Genomic DNA, 17382 nt, shown 5'->3' on the forward strand with positions numbered 1-17382 from the left:
TTTTTTGGTTGCGGCACTCTAGTTATTTTCTTATGCAAAAGGTATTTAAGTGGGTAGATGCCACAGGCAAGCAGCGGTTAGTTAGGCTCCTAAAACAGTGTGATTACATTCTCATTTGTTTTACTTGTGTCCAATACTAAATTTGGGACACCTTTTACTGTGTGATGTAAATATTGTTTTTTTTTTTAATGAAGGAGGGAATTTTAATTACTGAATTACTTTTACCTTGGCATATTGCACTTCACACTTTACATGAACCTCACTTCCTGGGCTATCGGGGTCCCACTCTGAGTGTCCATTTTTGGTTGTTGGCATTTTAGCTCTTTTCATATGCAATAGCTATTGAACTGCACGGATGCCATAGCCTCGGAACGGTTTGTTTGGCTCCAAATAATGCTGTGATTGAATTCTCATTTGTTTTACTTATGTTCAATACTAAATTGGGGGGTCATTTTACTGTGTGATCTAAAAGTTGTTTTTACTGAAGGGGGAAATTTTTATTCTTTAATTACTTCCACCTTGGCACATTGCTCTTCTGAGCATGCCCAGGCTCATCTGTTTGGTTTTAGTAACTAATAAGCAGACGTGTCCTCAAGGCCGATGAACCTTTTGACTCTTTTAAGATGATCGAACCCTAGGTAGCACATAAAAAACATCAAATTAAACAATTCAATTCATTTGGCCACGAATAACCACACCTTTGATATCGGTTTAAATGTTTATTTCTCCATAGTAACAATGCTAAGATCACGTAAATTAGTCTGAAAACGATATGATAAAATATAAAAACAACACAGGCTGTCCGAAATGTCTAAAGAATGTTAGTTTAATCAGAGCTACAACAACTATGAATTCACTTGCAACAGTACAAATCAATAGTAATAGTAATTGAGCAAGCGTGATAACATACATTTGATCAGCAATTGAATGTTGTCAGTTCGTTGTCAAAAGCAAATGAATAGGGAAAACATCTCACTAACTCCAGATTAGCATCAGCATGTTGGACTTCATGCAAAAGATTTAGTAACATGAATTTAGAAAACACATAGCTATGGCTCTATCAAAAACAGCTGTTGGTACCTAGAAAACAAAAGAATAATAGTAAACATTGCAACTTATACTTATCCTTAAGGATCAGCAAGCTGGCATCTTCATCAGGGTGACATCAGCATCAGGCCAGAGGGAATTTGGGAAAGGGGAACGGTTCAGAATTTGGGTTCTAAGTTCTCTGAACCATCAAGTTAATATCTAAAACAGGCAACAAAGTGCTTTAGTTTTGAGCATCAAAAGCTAAACTAAGCACCAGCATCATTGAATGGAGCATGAGAATAACTCAAAATAATAAAATACCAGAACGTCAGTAGACAAACTGGCAACAGTCAAAATGAGTTGTAAATCAGTAAAGAAGTGGCTCCGGAAATCGCCAAAGAAAGAATTGTCCCGCGCTCTAAGTGCAGGATGGTTAAGACAAAATTGTCCCACATTGCCCTTTGGTCAGAAACATCTTCCGATGAAGATTGTCCAATTACAGATTTACTACGTATCAGAAAAATATGCTAGACAGAATCCGCACACAAATGATTGGTTCTTCTCCATTTGTGTAAATCCAGTCGATACAATAAGAATCAACTTGTGGAACCTTCCGTTCATTATTCTTCTCTCTTCCAAAATACGCTTCGAATCAACAGTTACAGTGATGTAGAAACATTCTTGGATTACTCACCATTTCCTCAAAAGAAACACATTTTATTAATACAAGTTATGAATAAGTTTTGAGATTTAGACAAAGAATTTGTTATACAACGGACACGAGAGTGTTCTACTAATGTAACAACTTACAATGTTTTGGCAGATGCCCAATTTAACCATGGCCTTGTTTAAATGTGAGACCTTTTAGTTAGTACAAAATAAAGTTCATAATATTTAGCTGTAAGTATGACAGAATAATAAATGTTCAAACATATATAAACTCTTAATACATATTAGTACATTATTAGTTCATAACCCCATACACTATGGTGGCCAATCAAAGTAGGCACATTATTAGTCACACGTTATTTTTCGATGCTAATATTTCTTATATGTTAAATCAAATACAGGAAGACATGTTAAAAAATTATTAACGTTAATTTCAGTGCTCACAATCCCTCCTTTGGTGACTATGTATGTCATTATACTTATATCTCAAATAAATGTATTTATTTTGCTACACAATTTTCTAAACTTTTGTCTCTTGCTCATTTTTATTTATTCTTCTTCACCTTGAATTTTCCCTAAATAATTTTTCCATTCTAATTTCCATCCTCCTCTAATTCTTTTTTAATCTATTATTTTGAATTATATTATACCATTTATGTGTTATCCCCATATTCCAATAAGACAAATCACACTAATCAAAATTGCTTGTAGTATTTTTATTAAGATCCCTTTTGCCAGGTTGCCAAGCCAATTTCCCACATAATCAAATCCTTTGCCATGTTGTTCCCCAAACAGTGGGTTCTGTTAGTTAATTCAAATGAGTTTTATCTCTGGTTATATTGTTAATAGACCTATAATTGCTTGGCTGTTGACTGGTAAATATGAACAACAATGTTGAGGACTAAGCAATTTACAAAGTCTGCTCTCCTTTGCTAAAAGGATGTCTAATGGCAGGTGGTTCTGAAGAGTCGTAGCTCCTACTGCAGCCAATTCAGTGTCCATGAGGACAATGGCTCCTGAAAAACCTGTCAGCATGTTTTACACAAAGGTAGACAACTGTCAAATTGTAATAGAATTCAGAACAACTCCCACTGAAGGAATTATTGCTCCAAATATGTCTCCAACAATGCCAGAAACTGATTCTTGCATTTGTCTCCTGTGTTGTAATTAAGTCATTTTAGGAAATGTACTCAAGTCTTCGAGTTGGTACATTTTCAGGAAGGCTATTCTCAAATAACATGTGCCATACCATCCTCTAGGAAGACGGTAATATGCATTTGTGTCACAGATTTAATAGATTCCAGGCACTGCTGGATCTTGACCATTCAACATAAATGGCCATTTATTCTGAAACAAAAACACATGACTGTTGTCACTCATTCCCACACATATTCTTCTTCTTCTTTAATACTTTATTCGGTTCATATAGACCATAAAAGACATCCAATAAATGCATACATACAAATTTCTTAGCATTAAATTAATAAAGAACGTTGTTAGTACAAATTTTGAATTCCAAAAGCAGCATATATATAGTTTAGCACAGCCTGTATTGTCTCTATGTCTCCCAGACTGTGTAAATACAAGAAGGCAAGCTGGCTAGTTCTAATGCTTTTAGACAAAAAAATGGGGCGTAAAAACCTTTTTCTTGGGGTATCATAAAAAGTGCAGAAGAGTATAAAATGCAAGGTGCTTTGAGGTGTTTTTCCATCACAGCAGCACAGTGGAAGATTCTTGAACCAAGTTCCCAGGTGGAAAATGCTACCTGGTAATGTAACATATTCAAGCGTAGCCTGGTGAGTAAGAATCTTTGTCGCTCAAGACTGGTAGTAACCAAGTATAACATTGGATATAGTTGCTGTGACTGGTTCCTCTCCTGATTTTTATCTATACCTGTGTTTAGCTTTAAATCATATATTTGCTGCTAATATATTTCCTTTACCCTTTTGATGTCCAGCTTTGTCAGAAGGTCCGGCTTGAAGAAAAACTCCCCTATTCCAAGGGAGAAAAGGGAAGAATGGACATATCTAAGCCAGAGTATGTCCAATGATCGTGATAATGAGAGGCAGTCCTGAATCACCATTCTACATAAGTGGGCTTCAGGTTTTGACCAAATATTTAACCATAACAATACAGGTTGAAGCTTTATATAATCAGATATACCTCTCAAGCACACTTCTTCGTGACAAAACGTTACTGAGGTTGATTGCGGAACTGCTAATAACCTCCTTAGGAACGTATTTTCCGCAACCTGGAGGCTTGAGCATTCACTATGACCCCAGACCCCTGCTCCAAATGTCGCAATAGAGAGATATTTACTAATAAAAACAATCACCATCTCTTTTACAGGTTTATGTCCCAACTTTTTTGAAAATCTAAAAACAGCATCTATGGCTCTTTGGAATTGTGTTAGACGTATATTTACTAAAAATTTCCAATTAAAATCGACATCAATGGGAACCCCCATATACGTAAAATATGGGACCTTAAGTATTTATTCCCCTTCCAAAACAAATTTTTTGGTGTTTGCTAGCTTTGGCCCACTCTTCATCACAAATGACTTTGATCTGTTAATTTTAAGACTGAGATTTCCCATAAATGTGTTAAAAGCATTCAGTAAAATGTGGAGACCATTTGCTGTCCTTGAGATAAGTACGGCGTCATCCGCATACAAAAGTACTGGAATTGGGGAGTTATTGATAATTGGCAGATCCTTCCCCATTTCAAAAAGAAATTTCCCTAACCCATTTATATAAAGAAGAAAAACAAAGGGGGCCATCACACAGCCCTGCCTGACCCCCTTTAATGAGGGGAATTTCTCTGTTAAATCCCCCTCCTAAGAGTATCGAACTCGCGCTGAGGTGCAAGCGTGGAATCTACTGAGTAAAACAATTATGTCTTTATCCACCCCCATATTTAACATAACCGTCCACAATTTCTCTCTGTTGACTGTGTCAAAAGCACAAGACAAGTCCATGAATGCTAAATGTACACATCCCTTTTTAGCTTTTGTGTATTTTTGGACTATCAAAGTCAAGCTGAGTGTTTGTTCGACTGTACCCAGCCCTGGTCAAAACCCGAATTGCACCTGTGACAAACAATTCGTCTCTATTGCCCAGTTTTTCAGCTTATTTAAAATCACTCGCCCTAGAATCTTAACTGAGCTTTCCAAAAGGGAGATTGGGCGATTGCATAGAGGGTCTGCCCTATCCCCCTTCTAAAAAATCGGGACATTGATCGCCTTTCTCCAAGTATCTACAAATGGGCATGTCATGGCAGATCTCAAAACATTAGTGAGCAGTGGTCCCCAAAAGTCTGGAAGAGTTTTATATAAATCAGCTGGAATTCTGTCTGGGCCAGGAACTTTGTCAGAGGGGTAATCTTGGATAGCCTGTTTTACATCAGCTACACTTATTGTATTGCTAAAAGCCACACTAATCAAAGCATTTCTTATTGTCATAAAACAGTTCATAGGATCTTGAGAAACATTATTCTCTATAGTAAACATTTTTGGGAAAAAATTATTCACCCAAATTTGTGCTGGAATGACAGTGTCCATAGTCATTTTGGCCTTATTATTCAGTAGTGTGGAATTGACCACTCGCCAAAAGGCAGTTGTATCTCTGTTTTTACTTGCTTCAATCAGTTCCTCCCAGGCAGACTCTCTCAGTTCAGCCTTTCTAGTAGCAAGTACATCCTTATATCTCTTTCTTGCAATTTTGATGGCATGTCGATCTTGGGGGAAGAGATTAGTTATTTTCTTTAGATTTTTTCAAGAGGAGGTACATGAATGATTAAACCATTGAGGTCCTCTTTTTTTATTGGTACTAGAACACTGCAGCTTTTCAGCCATGTACCTTGTCAAGGAAGAGAAGGCATAGAGGATTTCATGGGGGGGCGTATCTTCGCCCAGGGCTATCATAACATCTGTCCATTTATTTAACATTAAGGCCCTCATTACAACCCTGGCAGAGGGGGGAGAAGTGGCGGTAATACCGCCAACAGGCCGCACAAAGAAAATGGAATTATGACCATGGCGGTTACCGCCATTGTCATCTGCCACTTCTCCACTCCGACCGCCAGGGCGGTGACGACCGCTGGGTTGGAGACTTCGGTCTCTAGCCCGGCGACCGTCACCAGACCGCCGGCGGTATCAGGACCCTGCATACCGCCATGGATTTTGGGTGGTTTGGACCCGACACAAAATTCATGGCGGTAGGCACTATCAGTGCCAGGGAATTCCTTCCCTGGCACTGATAGGGGTCTCCTCCACCCCTGAGTCCTCCCCCCTGCAACCCCCAAAGGAGGCAGGACCCCCCTCCCCACCCCCAACATGCACATACACTCATCCCTACACGCACACATACACTACAGCACATACCCACACACATACAAACAGACATGCACACAGACTGACCCGCACACATTTCCCGTACATCCAACATACTCCCTGCATGCATACATCCACTCACACACCTCCTCTACATACTCACACGCACACCCCCATGCAAGCACACAACACACAACACACAACACCACCCCACCCCCTCCCCTATCGGACGATCAACTTACCTTGTCCGTTGATCCTCCGGGAGGGGATGGGATCCATGAGGGCTGCTCCACCACCAGCACCCCTTCACCAGAACACCGCCACACCGAATCATGGGACGGGATTCGGTGGGCGGTGTTCTGATGACGGGCGGTGGAGGTGGAGCAACCTCCACTTCCCCGCCGCCTGCCAGTACTGGTGGCTCACTGTCCGAAAAAGGACAGAGGGCTGCCAGCAGTCGAAATACACCGTGCGGAAAACCGCCTGCACTGGCGGTCTTCAGCACGGCGGTACCTCAGTAGTCTTGAAAAAAGACCGCCAAAGTCGAAATGAGGGCCTAAGTCTTTAAAAAACTGTTACTATCTACTTTTCCCCATTTAATGGTCAGTCCTTTCCGAGCTGAAAACTTAATATCTGGGTGTCGTTCCTCTACTCTTAAGTCACTGTTCAAACCCAGACTTGTTTCTATAGTTAAAGGATTATGGTCGCTAATACAAGTTAGCATCACCCTAAACTGCCCGACAAAAGGGCTGAGTTCTCTAGAATAAATAATAAAATCAATTGTGGTAGGGGCATCTCCCCTTATAAACATCAGTACCCCCTCTACTACTGGTGTTGGAAAGAGCAAAGAATTGGCTGCTATCACGCGATTAAGGGCGTTCCCATAAGGAGAGTGTTTAAAGTGCTGCATGGGACAGTCATATTCATCAAGAAGCCCACAACAGTCTAAAAACTCTGGTTCACACATATGAGCATTAACATCACCAACCCATATTATTCTTAAATCCTTCTTGCTTGTATTCATCACCTGATGTATCATTGTCTCAAGGTTATTGATCACACTAGTATCTGAGAGGTCAAAAGTGTTGTTATAGTAGTTAATCAACAACACATCGAATAACTCTGCTAGTTTCAAGAATAGGACTAAGAAAAAAGGGGATGTGCCCATAACACGCACGTCCACCCCCTTTACCATTACTGATACAAAAGTAGTCAGACCTTTCTTAGCTTTACCCACGGAGGACTTAGTTGCAGGAACACTACATGTAGTGTAACCATTAATATGAGGAGGCTCTATAAGCCAGGTCTCTTGACAGCAAATAAAAAGGTTTTCTGTCACTAATCTTAGCCAGTCAGTGTTTCCCATTTTTGATTTTTAGTCCTGCCACATTCCAGGAGATAATCCCTGAGACTGTCAGATCGGGTATATTAGAAGCTCCCTTGGACTGCAGATTGGGCTGCTACAATATGTTTGTCTCTAGATTCTCCTCTAGAGAAGACCCAATGACTAATGGTCAGTCTAATTACTCTAGAGAATCCAGGGGCTCAAACCTATTGGACAGCGTTAGAGCGGTATCAGGCAGCTTAGGGACATGAAAATGGCTAAGGTCCACATAAGACTGTGGCCTATACATACAAAGCGTACCTACATGTAGTGCATCTAAAGCTAATCTCCCTTGCTTAGTGATGTCAGTAAATGCATAGTTATTCCCAGGTTTTCACAAAACTACTCTCTTATCCATTTTTGCCTTTAATGCTCTTCTCCTATCTTCTGTATGATCTAGAAAACTCCTTTCTACTGGTGCAAGAAAGCATGATAGATTATTCTGGAGCGCGTATGCTGTCCCAAACGTTAATGCAGGCTCAAAGAAACTTCTCACTATTTCTGTGTTATTTTCCTTAGCTACCCTACTCGGGTATTTAATTATAGGAACAAAAGAGAATACTATGTGATAGTTAGAGTAGAAATATTGGATATACTCCTGGTTATAAAACCTTGTTAGTAAAAGACTACAACTTATGCCATAGGTTAAAGGCAAACTATGATAGGTTACTCCCTCCTCAACAGAGGTTGGAATGTGTGTACAAACATAACACTTTCTCGCATCCTTTGTGGCAACATACTCATGCAATAAGCGATAGAAAACATTAGAAGAAAGTTCTCCCTGTGTGTCGTCTAAATGCAGATATTTTTCATCTAACCTAAATCTATCTAGTTCTGAAAGCATAGTAGTTGTTTCTATAACTGAGGTATGGTTGGTCTCACCCTTATTGAAAACAAAATAATCAATATCAGGCATGGTATCACACATACAATCGCCAAACCAATACCTATGTTTTTACATCACCTATTCATTCTACTATGCTGGTTAATGTTGTACATGATATGTATAGAAAGTAAAAGCAAATAAAAAATTATAGCTATGCAGCAAAATCAAAAACAATCATCAGTCTTCTTCGGGAATTATTTTCTGCTCTCAGTCTTATTTTCAGGATCCTTTGTCAAAAATCAGTAAAGTTTTCAAAAATTAGTTTAGCAGTTTGTCAAAAGCAGGTTATCAAAGTATTTTCTGATACAATTTTAGAGCAGTTTCTTTCTTTGCACTTTCTTAATTTGTGGTTTCTCAACAGTTCAGTTCATCAGTTCTCTTCACGTGCCGAAATATTGATCTGGAATGTCTCGATCAAAACAAAAACAAAAAAATTATTTGTGCCATTCGTTGGTAGTTACATATGCCCAATCAGGACCTGAGTATCTTCGGTTCACAATTCTTTTTCTTTTTAACTTTCGTTCTTCACTTAATTCACCATCACTCAGATCTTCTTTTCTGGTGGTGTCAATTTCTTCCTGAACTGATGGTACCAAGTTTATCTTCTTTGTCTTTGACTTTGATTCTGGCCACTTGTCACCTTTCAACGGTTTTTCTATCAGTGCTCTTTTCAGTATTGGACATGAATTACCTTCTTTTGACGTTCCTGCAACGGTCCAGGATGAGTCAAATTTCTTTGGCTTTGATCTGCCTCAACTCCTTTCCTTCTGGTCGTTTCTTTGGTCAGTCTTTGAAAATCATCTGCTTCTGGGAAATCCCTCCTCTGATCAGGCTGTCCTATTCTTCCAGCTGAAGTTGGCTCATTTTCATGCTCCTGTATTTCTTCTACTTTGTTTCTCAGGAGTGGACAAACCAGTTGAAGAATGCTCAGGCACCATTTTGGTGGATCCAGTTCAGAAGTCCAGCATACTTCGTAGCCGTGGTAGTGATTAATACCGCCTGGTAAGGACCATTCCACTGAGGTTCCAAACACGATTTTCTCATGTGCTTTTGGATCACAACCCAGTCACCTGCTCTCAGGTTGTGTCCTTGGTCTTGAGATGGTTGCAATGTGGTAGCCTCCACCTGATGAGAAAAAGAGCGAACCACATCAGCCAGACCTTTGCAGTGGTCCAATACCATATTATCTGTAATGTTCACAAGAGCATTTGCAGGAACAGCTGGCAATCTCATGCCTCTTCCCATGAGGATTTCATGAGGCGACAATCCTGTTTTCTTGTCAGCTGTACTTTTCATTGACATCAGAATTAGCGGTAATGCATCAGGCCATTCAGATTTGTGAATGCACACATTTTTGCCATTCTCGATTTCAAGGTACCATTCATTTGTTCTACAAGTCCTGAGGCGTCAGGGCAGTAACTACAATGCAGTTTCTGCTCAATGTCTAAGGCGGAACGTAGCAATTTGATCACTTCATTGTTGAAGTGGCTTCCCCTGTCTGATTTTAAAGAGACCGGGAACCAAAACGTGGAATTAATTCACTAAGCAGTAACTTTGCTACTGTGAGACTATAATTTCTTTGTGTGGGATAAGCCTCAATCCAGTGACTAAAAATGCACACAATCACGAGCACGTATTTCAAACCTCCACACACAGGCATCTCAAAGAAATCCATTTGCATTCTGCTAAATGGTCCTCCAGCCATGCCAGTATTGCCCACTGTTCCTTTTCCCATGTTCATCTGCTAGCATATGATGCACCTGTGGCAAATGGTTTCGGCAACCTGTCTAAATTTGGGATTTAACCAGAACTGTTTAGAAGTTCTGACCATCGCATCCCTTCCCACATGAATCTGACCATGATAGTATTTAGCCATTTGAGTCAACAGGCTGTTAGGCAGCACCACTTTCCCTTCACTAGACACGGAAACGTCATTATCTCTTTGCATGCATTTCAATTTTTGCAGTCCTTTGGAGCATAATCCTGTAAAGTTTTTAACTTTTCTAATGTGTCTATAATGTGTACTGCATAATCTGTATAGATTTAATCATTCTCAGGTAACAATTCCCACTTATCCTTGAATAATATATCATTCAAGGCGCAAAACCTTGCAACTTGATCCCCATATTCAATTCCCAATGACACATAATCCTGTGATCTCTGATGTGCACTACATTTCACCACAGCAACTTTTTCAGGCAACTGAACCGCTTTTAACAGTTCATGTATTCTTTCTCCGTTTCTTACTGGTCATCCAGATGAGGTCAGGAACCCTCTTTGTGCCCACAACTGACTGCAATCGTGCACAATGCTGAATCCATATTGGCTATCTGTGTAAATGGTAACTCTCAGATGGGTTGAAATATTGTATGCTCTAGTAAGAGCCACCAGTTCTGCCAATTGTGCAGAAAACACTCCTTGGCGCCATGAAGCTTCCAGTATGCCAGAGATGGTACATACTGCGTATCCTGCTCTCAATGTGTCCATATTGTCTCTCAAGCAGGAACAATCAACAAAAACAATTTGGTCATTTTCTTCCAAACAAGTATCTCTAATATCGGTTCTTGCTTTTGTGTACAATTCAGTTATTTCTAAACAATCATGCTCAATGTCATTCATTTTATCACTCTCAGTTGATCAAAGTTGCTGGATTAAGCATTGTACATCTCTTAATTGTCACATTAGGTGATCCCAGGATTGTGGTCTCATACCTAGTAAATCTGGCACTGGTCAAGTACTGTGTCTTGGACCTAGTGAGCAAGACTTCAATAGAATGGAGAACCATGATAGTGAGAGGGTGACCCATCACAATGCTCTCGCTCTGAGCGAGGCGAGGCTCAACTTCTGCAACTGATCACAAACAACCTGGTAAAGCTGCTGCAAACGGATCAAAAGTGGCTGAAAAATATGCAATTGGGCGATTCACACCACCATGATTTTGACTCAACACAGGCAAAGAACATGCATCACGTTCATGACAAAAAAACAGAAAAGGTATTGTGTAATATGGCATACCCAAAGCTAGAGCTTGGCACAAACTCTCTTTCAAATCAGTAAATGCTTTCATACAGTCCTGATCTAACACTACAGGAACAGAAACATTCTTGTGAGTCAGTTTCTGCAAAGGCTTTGAAATGACTGAAACATTTGGGATCCATTGATGACAGTAGCTTACCATTCCCAAAAACATCCTCACATCTTTCTGCGTAGTTGGGGCTGGCATCTGCAATATGACTGCAACTCTTTCTGATTCCTTTCTCAATCAAATGATCCAAATATTTCACTTCTTTCTGACAATACTGCAATTTAGTTGGGACACTTTATTACCATGGTTTCCCAAGAAGTTCAGTAATGCATTTGTATCATATTTACACCCTTCTCTTGTTTTAAACATGATCAGTAGATATCAAATACTGTACCAATGTTGACTGGTAAGGCATCGGTTGGACATGGCATCATTGGCATGGTCTCCCCTAACTTTTTGCCTCTACTTCCCAGGTTGCTTCTGTGTGCTCAACTCTGTTTTTGCTGTTTTTCTTTGCTCTGGATACTTTACCACTGCTGAGCAGTGCTAAAGTGTAAGCGACCCCTATATAAATTGTATGTGTACGTTGGCTTATCGCTGACTGGCATATTTGAATTACTACTAAGTCCCTAGTAAAGTGTACTAGAGGTTCCCGGGGCCTGTAAATCAAATGCTACTAGTGGGCCTGAAGCACTGGCTGTGCCACCCACATTAGTAGCCCTGTAAACATGGCTCAGACCTGCCACTGCAGTATCTGTGTGTGCAATTTTAAACTGCAATTCGACTTGGCAGGTGTACGCACTTGCCAGGCCTAGACCTTCCCTTTTTATACATGCAAGGCACCCCTAAGTTAAGCCCTAGGGTAGGGTGCAGTGTATGTTAAAGGTGGGATATGTACTTATCTGTTTTACATGTCCTGACAGTGAAATACTGAAAAACTTGTTGCAAGGCCTATCTCTCTCATAGGTTAACATGGGGGTGGCCTTTAAATACCCTTAACGCGCAGATTCCCTTTAGGAGCAGATAGACATGTGGAGTTTGGGGTCTCTGAAGTCACAATTTAAAAATACATCTTTTAGTGAAGTTGGTTTTTAGATTGTGTGTTTGAAAATGTTACTGTTAGAAAGTGCTTTAACCATTCTGTAACTCTGCTTGTTTGTGGACTCCCGGTCTGTGTCAGTTTGACATTTGGGCTGTTTGCACCTCTCCTTTAGACAGTGACACAAAGGGAGCTGGGGTGTAGGCTGCATATCCCGATGGGCCATCTGGGCTGAGGGGAAGAGTGGTCACTTATACCTGAAAGGGCTGTGCCTGCCCTCACACAATGCAGTCTCCATCATGTGTGTCTGGGGCCTGGCCTGGGCAAGGCAGTATCTTGAAAACAACAGAGACTTCTCTTTGAAGTAGGTCTACTTCAAAGGCAGAAACGGGTATAAGAAGAGCACCCAAAACCCCTAAAAATCAGATCACTTCTGGAACCAAAAGGAACTTCTGCCCAGGAGAAGAGCTGGGCAAGCTGGAGGAGGAGTACTGCCCCTTTGGCTGTGACTTTGCTTTGCTGGGTTGGCCTGCAGTAGCTGCTTCTACCTGAGAGAGGACAAAAACTGACTTTTGTGTGACTTCCCACTGGTGAAGAATCTCCAAGGACTTGAACAGAGCTTGCCTCCTGTTGTTGAAGTCTCAGGGACAACAAAGGCTTCTCTTTGCCAGCACTGGGGCTTTCTGGTGAGAGTCCTACCTGCCTAGTGGTGCACTAACCAGTCTCTGTGCCCTTGAAAGCTGCAGCTGGTGGAAAAGGACAGAAATCCACACAAAGACAGGCGTGCGGGGAAACTTTTGACGCACCACCACCCAGCGGTTCATAAACGATGCACCTCCGGCCTCTTGGCTAAAATCGATGCTCCACCTGCATCGCGGCTGGGAGATTGACGCAACGCGGCTGGATAAATGACGTGCAATACCCGCAGCGGCTGGTGTTAATGACACAAGCCCCCACGCAGCACAGTTTCTTGAATCTGTGTGACTGGATTTCAACGCAACATCGCTGGGTGCAGAAAATCCAGTCGGGTCGGCATGCTTCGTTTCTTCTCTCCAGCAAGAGAGCAATGCATTGATTCCGGACGGGCACCCAGGTGGTTCCACTGGGTTACTGTGTGTGTTGATACAAATACTTTACACATTGCTTCTTGAGTTAAGCCTGTATGCTTGTACTAAGCTACCAAGGGGGTCAGTGGGTTAACTGAGGGTGATTCTCCTTTACACTGACTAGAGTGAGGGTCCTTGCTTGGACAAGGGGTGACCTAACTGCCAACTAAAGATCCCATTTCTAACAGCATCATTAATGATTCTAAATTCTTTTTCAAGTTCTGGTTGAAAATGGTTGGTTACTCTGAGAAACCTTGTGGAATCCTATCTCCAAAAGTAGACCTTGTTCAAGAATTTGAAACAAAAAAGATATCTGCTATCCTCATGAAGAGGCACAGGAAAGAATGCTTGACACAAGTCCACTACAGTATCACATGGAATTTGAAACATAATCACTGCTGTATTTGGCACTACTGGGCAACATTTGACCACAATGTCATTTATTTTTCTCAAATCCTGAACAATTCTAATTTTCCTACAGGACTTGCGCAGTCCCATTATTGGGGAATTACACAGGCTTCTCAGCAACTTCTTTTAAAATTCCTTTGTATACGAATTCTGCTGTTATCGGTTATACAATCTCAATTGGATCTTTTGGCATGCAGTGTTGTGGAGTGTGAAGGAAAACTGTATTAGGTTTAACTGCAACTCTGACTCGTTCAACCCCTTTTAATAAAACAATATTGTAGGAAAGTACCATCTTGCCTGGCATGTTACCCCCATATTTCACTGTATAAATGTAGTTTTAGTGTATGTGTCACTGGGACCCTGCCAGCCAGGGCCCCAGTGCTCATAAGTGTACCCTGTATGTGTTCCCTGTGTGATGACTAACTGTCTCACTGAGGCTCTGCTAATCAGAACCTCAGTGGTTATGCTCTCTCTGCTTTCTAAATTGTCACTAACAGGCTAGTGACCAATTTCACCAATTCACATTGGCATATTGGAACACCCTTATAATTCCCTAGTATATGGTACTGAGGTACCCAGGGTATTGGGGTTCCAGGAGATCCCTATGGGCTGCAGCATTTATTTTGCCACCCATAGGGAGCTCTGACAATTCTGCCACAGGCCTGCCACTGCAGCCTGAGTGAAATAACGTCCATGTTATTTCACAGCCATTTACCACTGCACTTAAGTAACTTATAAGTCACCTATATGTCTAACCTTTACCTGGTAAAGGTTGTGTGCTAAGTTACTTAGTGTGTGGGCACCCTGGCACTAGCCAAGGTGCCCCCACATTGTCCAGGGCAAATTCCCCGGACTTTGTGAGTTCGGGGATACCATTTCACGTTTGCACTATACATAGGTCACTACCTATGTATAGCGTCACAATGGTAACTCCGAACATGGCCATGTAACATGTCTAAGATCATGGAATTGCCACCCCAATGCCATCCTGGCATTGGGGAGACAATTCCACGATTCCCCGAGTCTCTAGCACAGACCCGGGTACTGCCAAACTACCTTTCCCGGGGTTTCACTGCAGCTGCTGCTGCTGCTGCTGCCAACCCCTCAGACAGGTTTCTGCCCTCCTGGGGTTCCGCCAGACGTGGCCCAGGAAGGCAGAACAAAGGACTTCCTCAGAGAGAGGGTGTTACACCCTCTCCCTTTGGAAAAAGGTGTCAGGGCTGAGGCGGAGTAGCCCCCCCCAGCCTCTGGAAATGCTTTGATGGGCACAGATGGTGCCATCTCTGCATAAGCCAGTCTACACCGGTTCAGGGATCCCACAGCCCTGCTCTGGTGCGAAACTGGATAAAGGAAAGGGGAGTGACCACTCCCCTGACCTGCATCTCCCAGGGGAGGTGCCCAGAGCTCCTACAGTGTGCTCCAGACCCCTGCCATCTTGGAAACAGAGGTGCTGCTGGCACACGGGACTGCTCTGAGTGGCCAGTGCCAGCAGGTGATGTCAGAGACTCCTTCTGATAGGCTCTTACCTGTGTTGCTAGCCTATCCTCCTTCCTAGGTAGCCAAACCTCCTTTTCTGGCTATTTAGGGTCTCTGCTTTGGGGAATTCTTTAGATAACGAATGCAAGAGCTCATCAGAGTTCCTCTGCATCTCTCTCTTCACCTTCTGCCAAAGGATCGACCGCTGACTGCTCAGGACGCCTGCAAAACCGCAACAAAGTAGCAAAGATGACTACTGCAACCTTGTATCGCTGATCCTGCTGCCTTCTCAACTGTTTCCTGGTGGTGCATGCTCTGGGGGTAGCCTGCCTCCTCTCTGCACTAGGAGCTCTGAAGAAATCTCCCGTGGGTCGACAGAATCTTCCCCCTGCAACCGCAGGCAACAAAAGACTGCATCACCGGTCCTCTGGGTCCCCTCTCAGCACGACGAGCGTGGTCCCTGGAACTCAGCAACTCTGTCCAAGTGACTCCCACAGTCCAGTGACTCTTCAGTCCAAGTTTGGTGGAGGTAAGTCCTTGCCTCCCCACGCTAGACTGCATTGCTGGGTACCACGTGATTTGCAGCTGCTCCGGCTCCTGTGCACTCTTCCAGGATTTCCTTCATGCACAGCCAAGCCTGGGTCCCCAACACTCTAACCTGCAGTGCACAACCTCCTGAGTTGTCCTCTGGCGTCGTGGGACTCCCTTTTGTTTCTTCGGGTGAGCTCCAGTTCAATACTCTTCCAAGTGCCTGTTCCAGTACTTCTGTGGGTGCTGCCTGCTTCTGTGAGGGATCCCTGACTTGCTAGGCACCCCCTCTGTCTCCTCATCCAAGTGGCGACATCCTGGTCCCTCCTGGGCCACAGCAGCATCCAAAAACTTTAACCGCGACCCTTGCAGCTAGCAAGGCTTGTTTGCGGTCTTTCTGCGTGGGAATACCTCTGCAAGCTTCTTCATGATGTGGGACATCCATCCTCCAAAGGGGAAGTTTCTAGCCCTCTTCGTTCTTGCAGAATCCACAGCTTCTACCATCCAGTGGCAGCTTCTTTGCACCCTCAGCTGGCATTTCCTGGGCATCTGCCCAATCTCGACTTTGTCGCGACTCTTGTACTTGGTCCCCTTGTTCCACAGGTACTCTTGTCCGGAAATCCACTTTGGTTGCATTGCTGGTGTTGGTCTTCCTTGCAGAATTCCCCTATCACAACTTCTGTGCTCTCTGGGGAACATAGGTGCACTTTACACCTACTTTTCAGGGTCTTGGGGTGGGCTATTTTTCTAACCCTCACTGTTTTCTTACAGCCCCAGCGACCCTCTACAAGCTCACATAAGTTTGGGGTCCATTCGTGGTTCGCATTCCACTTTTGGAGTATATGGTTTGTGTTGCCCCTATACCTATGTGCTCCTATTGCAATCTACTGTAACTTTACATTGCTTGCATTACTTCCTTTTACTATTACTGCATATTCTTGGTATTGTGTACATATATCTTGTGTATATTTGGCATCCTCATACTGAGGGTACTCACTGAGATACTTTTGGCATATTGTCATAAAAATAAAGTACCTTTATTTTTAGTATATCTGTGTATTGTGTTTTCTTATGATATTGTGCACATGACAGCAGTGGTATAGTAGGTGCTTTGCATGTCTCCTAGTTCAGCCTAAGCTGCTCTGCTATAGCACCCTTCTATCAGCCTAAGCTGCTAGAAACACCTCTTCTACACTAATAAGGGATAACTGGACCTGGTACAGAGTGTAAGTACCCCTTGGTACCCACTACAAGCCAGGCCAGCCTCCTACAAATGTATTTTCGTGAAAGATCCCATACCTTTGACACAACAGAGTTCTGTAAATCAGAAGGAAGATCTTTCACAGCAAAAAGTGGAAAGAAACTGATCAGAGGAAATTCTTCATTCACTGTATCATTGTAAACATAAAGTATTGGGTCATCTTCATCGTCACTGTTTGTCTGTATCTCAATAGCATTGTTTGCACAAGAAATCAGGCATTTTGTTTTGCACAATAAATCTC

This window comes from Pleurodeles waltl, chromosome 4_1, assembly GCF_031143425.1.
Source record: "Pleurodeles waltl isolate 20211129_DDA chromosome 4_1, aPleWal1.hap1.20221129, whole genome shotgun sequence".
Lineage (NCBI taxonomy): Eukaryota > Metazoa > Chordata > Amphibia > Caudata > Salamandridae > Pleurodeles > Pleurodeles waltl.